This window comes from Alligator mississippiensis, chromosome 13, assembly GCF_030867095.1.
Source record: "Alligator mississippiensis isolate rAllMis1 chromosome 13, rAllMis1, whole genome shotgun sequence".
Taxonomy (NCBI): Eukaryota; Metazoa; Chordata; order Crocodylia; family Alligatoridae; genus Alligator; species Alligator mississippiensis.
The window spans coordinates 12,535,120-12,541,517 of record NC_081836.1 but is presented as its reverse complement, the minus strand read 5'-3'; positions in this window follow the sequence as shown (position 1 = coordinate 12,541,517).

Here is a 6,398-nt window from a genome sequence, read left to right as displayed (position 1 = left end):
CGCACCGAGCCCGCCCCTCGGGCGCCGCCTCCCTGCCCGCCTCTCCCGGGCCGCGCCGCCGGCCCTGCAGCCGCGGGAGGGAGCTCGCGGCGCCGTGCCGGGGAAGGAGCGCTCGGAGCGGCTCCCGGCCCGCGCGGGGCTGAAGGGCAGCGCCCGCGGGTGGGCATCAGTCACAGAGGCCAGTTTCTGCTACTCTGTGCTGTCTTGATACCAAACCCGACGCCTTTATGGCCTCTTCAAGAGAAAAATAGAGGACATGAAGAAGTCCAGATGGCAACGCGTGTGCCCCCTGAGCATGGCAGTGCACCCCCTGTGAAAAGGTGCCGCCAATACCGCCAGCAGCGCTTGCAGGTGGTCGCTACTAGCCACCCCCCACACTGCCAACACTGCTGGCAGCATCTGCAGGTGGTCCATGATTGCCGCTGGCCATTGCCAACGCTGCCGGTGGTGTCTGCGGGTGGTCCATGATTGCCACTGGCCATTGCCAACGCTGCCGGTGGTGTCTGCGGGTGGTCCATGATTGCCGCTGGCCATTGCCAACGCTGCCGGTGGTGTCTGCGGGTGGTTGCCGATCGCTGATCAGTGCTGGCAACCCCCCTCTCCACTGCCAACAGTGCCATGGCCACCTGCAGGAGCTCACCACTTGCCACCGCCACGCTCCTGCTGCCAACAGTGCCACTGCTGCCTGTGGGAGCTCGCTGTGCCCCGCCATCCTCTGGAGGCACATCGCGTTCATGGGTTTCATATCAATAGAGGACAGAGGACAACCCAACTGTCCTCTATGATGGCCACCCTAGTGGACACGCTTCTGCGTTAGCCCCGGCCCATGGGTTTGCCGGGAGTGGGGCCTGCGGATACCTCTGGGTCACACAGCCCTTGGGCTTGGGCGGGCTCCAGGGGGGAACATTTTCTCCGCCTGGAAAAGGGTGTTTGTACCTGAAAGCTTGCAAAGATGAATTTTTCTAACTATTTTAGCTGGTCTAATGAAAGATATTGGATTTACCTCCCAAAAATCTTGTCTATGTGCTTAGACCAGGGGCGGGCAATTATTTTGGGTGGAGAGCCGCTTACTGAGTTTTGGCAAGCCATCAAGGGCTGCATGGTAGGCAGCCAGGGGCAGATAAATATTAATTTTCTAAATTTTTTAGGGGCCCTGCAGGCCATATAGAATAGCCTAGCGGGCCACATCTTGCCCCTGGGCCACACTGTGCCCACCCCTGGCTTAGACTAACACAACTACAACCTATACTCCTATTAAATACCTCTTCACCCACATCACAAAGAAGCAGGGCTACCTGCCCTCAGAGGTCACATCTAATTCAGCCCCCTGCCTGCGGCAGCATCATCCCTATCCAAACCATCCCATACAAATCCATCATGGAAACTACATAAAATGACCATCAGCCCTGACACAACACAGACCTAACATCCACAGGGAAACAAGGGGACCATGGCAGCCAACGTCCTGCTTCTGTGAAATGTCAGTATGTGCTCAAGAGATCCAGGGTCGAAGGCCACGCTCCCCGCTACAGAGGAAGGCAAACCACAGGGGTAAAATTCTGTTCTGATCCCAAATATAGAGATCGGTTTGCCTCTGAGCAGAAGGCCGACCCTCTAGCCAGGAATCTCTGGCTTTGGTCTCAGCAGAAGCATTGGCCCGCCCTGTCAAAGTCAGCAGTCCTGACTGTAGTCAATACCCAATTCCTCTGAGGAAGGTTTAAAAACACCTTCTACTGATGCATCCCAAAACTGCATGTGCATTGTACTGACCAAGTACAAACTGGGTCTGGCTGGAGAGACACCAGGCTTTCCCTGATCCTACAGCTCACAGCTGTAATACAAACAAAACCCCCTCACTCAGGTGTAAAATCCTGCAGAAGCCCAACCCTGCTAGTAGAGGACACTGAAAGTGATTGGGATTGATTTCAGACATTTTAGCTGCCAGAGGACAGGGGTTGGGTTTTGGAGGAGGAAGCCCAGGAAGTAAGATGTTGAAAAGGAAGAAGAGGAAACATGAAGTGCATTACGCAAATTCCTGAGGCTTCTAATGTTATAAGTAGCTGAGACATTCATTCAGTGTTGCTTGTGCACAAATGCTGGCAACCACATCATTTCAAAATGCCAGTGTTCATTTGGTTTGTGTGTACATGTAAAAGCCTGGGGGTGGGAAATCAACTTTCCCTAACCTCAAAGTAGATTGATCCTTTGATGCTGCAAGTCCCTTGGTGGGTGGGTGACAGCCTTCTAGTAACTAAGGAAGTCAGAAGTGAATCCTTTGCAACACTTAGACAAATAGAAAAGTCCCTAGAATAAAGCAACTGTATTATAGACAGTGACAGTCCCCAAAGGGAAATGGCATTAGCAAACATCCTACTCACTCATTTGAAGGAAAATTCCTTCACTTGGGACTTGTTAATTTAGAAGCAAACATTGGACTCACAACACAAGCAACATTCACAGTAGAAATCTACTAAAGGACCCCAGGCTGGGTATAAATGTAAATGTGATGTAAATTTTAAATAAGCATCATCATCATCTTAACATTAGGAACGTTCGGATCAAGAGTGCAAATTCCCATTGTCAGGGAGGTTCCGATCCCAAGTTTTAGTTCAGATCTAAAGGTCACTTCAGGACTATAGCCCAGAACTAGATTCTGCCCTTTCTATAGCTGCAAAGTCTGGATTCAGACCCTGGATTCAGATCCTGTTCAATTCATGGTTTGGCAACAGGTCAGACTCTTATTTTAAGCCAAATTAAAGTATCTCCATTTTAGGATGAGATTGTTTAAAACCTGTCTTGGTCATTGCTTATAATCTTCCCTTATGCTGTCTGCCCTGATCTGCAGGTCTGTTTACATTCTGCAGTTACACCAACCATAGCAGGGAGTGTGTGTGGGTTTTTCCTCTTTCTATGTTTGTCCTGCTTTGTGCTGTCCTGCTGGAATTCACTGCCTGTCTTTTTAAACAGCAGTAGCTGCCAATGCAAATGTTGCTGTGAGTACGTGCAACACGTGCTGCATGAAAAGCAACAGCTTGCGACAGATTTAAAGAAACAGCCAGTCATGGGAAAAGTTTATGAAAAATGTAACTAGTGAAAGTTAAAAGTTAGCAGCCTTTAAAATTAACTTGAGTTAAAATTTAAATATTTCCACTTTCAACTAGTTAAAAGGTAAGTTAAAAAGGAAGTAACTAGTTAAAAGTGAAGTTGATTCATGAGAAATGCGTGAAACAGTGGATTGCCTCTTAGCATCATTTTCATTTTCAAATGCAATGAGGGGGTTTCTTTTCCATAAGCCCACAGAAGTCTACTAATTTACTCAGAACTCACTCTGCTTTCTGAGAACAATGTTATACTTGTCATACAGTTTTCAGAATAACAATTTACCAATGCCTGTGTAGTGTTAGACCCTTCTCACCCTCTCCATGTTAAGTATTTTGTAAAAGTCAGTGCATCATATAGGCATACCAGAATAACAGAAAGGAGATAGTCATAGCCAGGTGACAAATGAGCGCTATTTCCACAGAAAACCTCCGTTGTTACAATTTTTATTGCTCAAAAGGTAACAAAAGGGTATGAAATACATCTGAATTGGAAATAAGGAAAGTGTCTGAAAATCAAAATTAGACTGAAATGAGAAAATCAGTTTAAATGAGAAAAAGAATGTTCACTTGCATAGCAGAAACTGTTTAAACGTGCTGATTGAACTGCAGCAAACGCTGCATTTCATAATTTACATCTGGCTATTTTTCTCTTCTGTCTTGTAAAACTAAGCCCTCGCTACTGAACAATTGCTCTACACAGGCAGATGAGGGAATGCTTGTGTTATGAATAGCTTTGTGTTATGAATATGCTTGTGTGATGAATAGCTTTTTCATAGTAGGTGACATCTCAGATAAGTTTCTCACAGATGAGAAGTAATGCTCAACTTCTTGGGCCCTGGGCTGCTGATTCTGATCTTCGTTCAGATTAAGAAAGTCATCATCTGCTTCACCCTCGCTACCTGCTCCCAGTCTTACTGTGATCACTGTCTCTGCTTGCAGCCAACTGGCTGCCCTGTTGACTTCTACAAATGCACAGAAAATGCCAGCATGAACTAAGGAACTCTGGGACTTGTAGTTCTTAAGAGACCATATCTCATGGGACAGCGCGCTACTCTCTGTCTCTCAAACAAGAAGTCCTAGAGTTTTGATAAAGAAATATCGTTCCATGTAAGTCCTAGAGAGTGGCTGTGTCAGGAAAAACTCTGGGGAAGCCAGATTTCATTTTTTAAAAACTTTTAACTTATATTTTAAAAAAAGTTAAAGTTCACCTTTTTTTTTAACTAGTTAAAGTTAAAAGTTGACAGCTGAAAAATGTAACTAGTTAAAATTAAATGTTAGCCATTTCTTTTCCTTTTTAACTAGTTAATTAACTAGTTAATTCCCATGACTGGAAACAGCCTTGTTCATGTTAGGTGGAAATCATGACTCCACTCTAATCAAAGGGAGCAGGACTTCACCCCATTTATTTGTGAAGATCCTTCTGTCATAAAGCCAGCAATTTGTTTGCAGCAAGGAAGTCAAATAAATTCCCCCTCCCTAAGCTAACCAAGTCCTTCCTCTAGTTAATAGATTTCCCACCTGCTTTTGCTCTTAATATTTTTCTGTAGCTTGCATTATTATTGAGAACTATATTGGGAGGCTATGGCTGGGGCCACACATTTACAGCATAATATTTATAATGATTAGAAAAAATGCAGTGTAGACAAATATTTAAACCCAACAGAGGAGAATCTGACTTGATCTTTTAGCTGTACAGAATCTGCTGGGATAAAAGGAATAAGAAGTAATTAAAAGCACCAAAGTCAGCAGAGGTAAGGAGAGGAGATAAATTAATCTCAATGTCTCCCTCTCTCTGCCTTAGTGATAGGGCTGTGCGAAGCTTCGGGTGGTGATTTGATTCAGACAAGATTCGATCCAATTCGGCGGCCGAATCTCCAAATCCGAACTGAATCAGGGGACCAGTTGAAAAGTCTGAATCGATTAAAAGCTCTCCGAATCTTCGGAAAAGATTAGGAGACCTTTGATGATTCGGGCCGTCTTCGGTGGCTGCAGCAGGGAGCAGCAGCCAGACTCCGAGCTGGTAAGTACTAGGGGCGGGAGAAGGGGTGCTGGGGGAGGGGACCATGGGGGGACCCCTGCCAGCCCCCCCAACCCCTGCTCCTACCCCCACCACGGCTGCCTCCACCCACCCCAGCTGGTACATTAAAAAAACCCCTCAGTGCTCATTGGGTGCTGCTGGGTGGGGGGTGGGGGGGGCAATCTCCGCTGCCCCCCACTGCATGGGGGGGGCTCTGCACGAGCCACCTGACCTCCCCCTGCTCCCCCATGGGTGCCCTGCCCAGGCCAGCTCTGGCCCTTTAAGAAAAAAGAAACAGAAAAGTCCAGGGATCCGCCACTCCTGCGGGGGCCTTGGGGCTCATGTAGAGCCCCCTATGTGGCGCAGGGCAATGGGGGGATTGCCCCCCTGGCAGGAGCGGTGAGTGCAGGGTTTTTTCATTTTTTCTTTTTCTTAATGGGCCGGAGCTGGCCTGGGCAGGGCACCCGTGGCGGGGCTGGGGGAGTGAATGGGGAGGCCAGGGGGCTCATACAGAGCTCCCCATGCAGCGTGGGGCAGTGGGGGCAGCAGGGATCACCCCCCCGCCCCATCACCTGATGAGTTGGGGCTTTTTTTTTTTCAACAGGAGCCAGGAGCTGGGGCAGGTGGGGCAGCCGCTGCCAGACTGGGAGAGGGGAGGAGGATAGGCTTGGCCAGGCCGATTCAAAGATTTGGCAACAGCCGAATCTCCAAATCAGATTCGATTGAATCGAACTGGGACAGTGACTTGAATCACCGAATTGAATCACTGCCCCCGAATTGGCCGAACCCGAAGCGAATACTAGCTGCTTTGCACCGGCCTGCTTAGTAATTTGTTTGGTTTTGAGCCTCATCTAAAAGATGGTAACCCCATCAGCCCCGTAGGGGTTCTGATTCAGTACCGGCTCAGAAAGATGAGACACTTTGCACTTAAAACCTGAATTTGCCAATGTTTATAATCTCCCTTTATTCAAACCATGGCCCATGGAAGTCCAGGAACTTGTATATCATATTTTAAGCCAACAGGATGCAAAATAGATAAGATCTCAACATCTGAAGAGAGAGCTTTATACTGAGAAGAGTATTATGGGAAGAAGATACTGTTTAGTGTGCTATCTATAATACAGTAACAATGCCCAGTTTGTATTATAAGAAGCCTGTTGCCACAACAAGCTGGTTTCAAAATTAAATTCTGGAAGCCTGCCTGCCTGCCTGCTTTTGTATTGTAGATCCCAACTCGTAGCCAGATAACAGCACAGATTTTGCTACTTCATAAATACCCT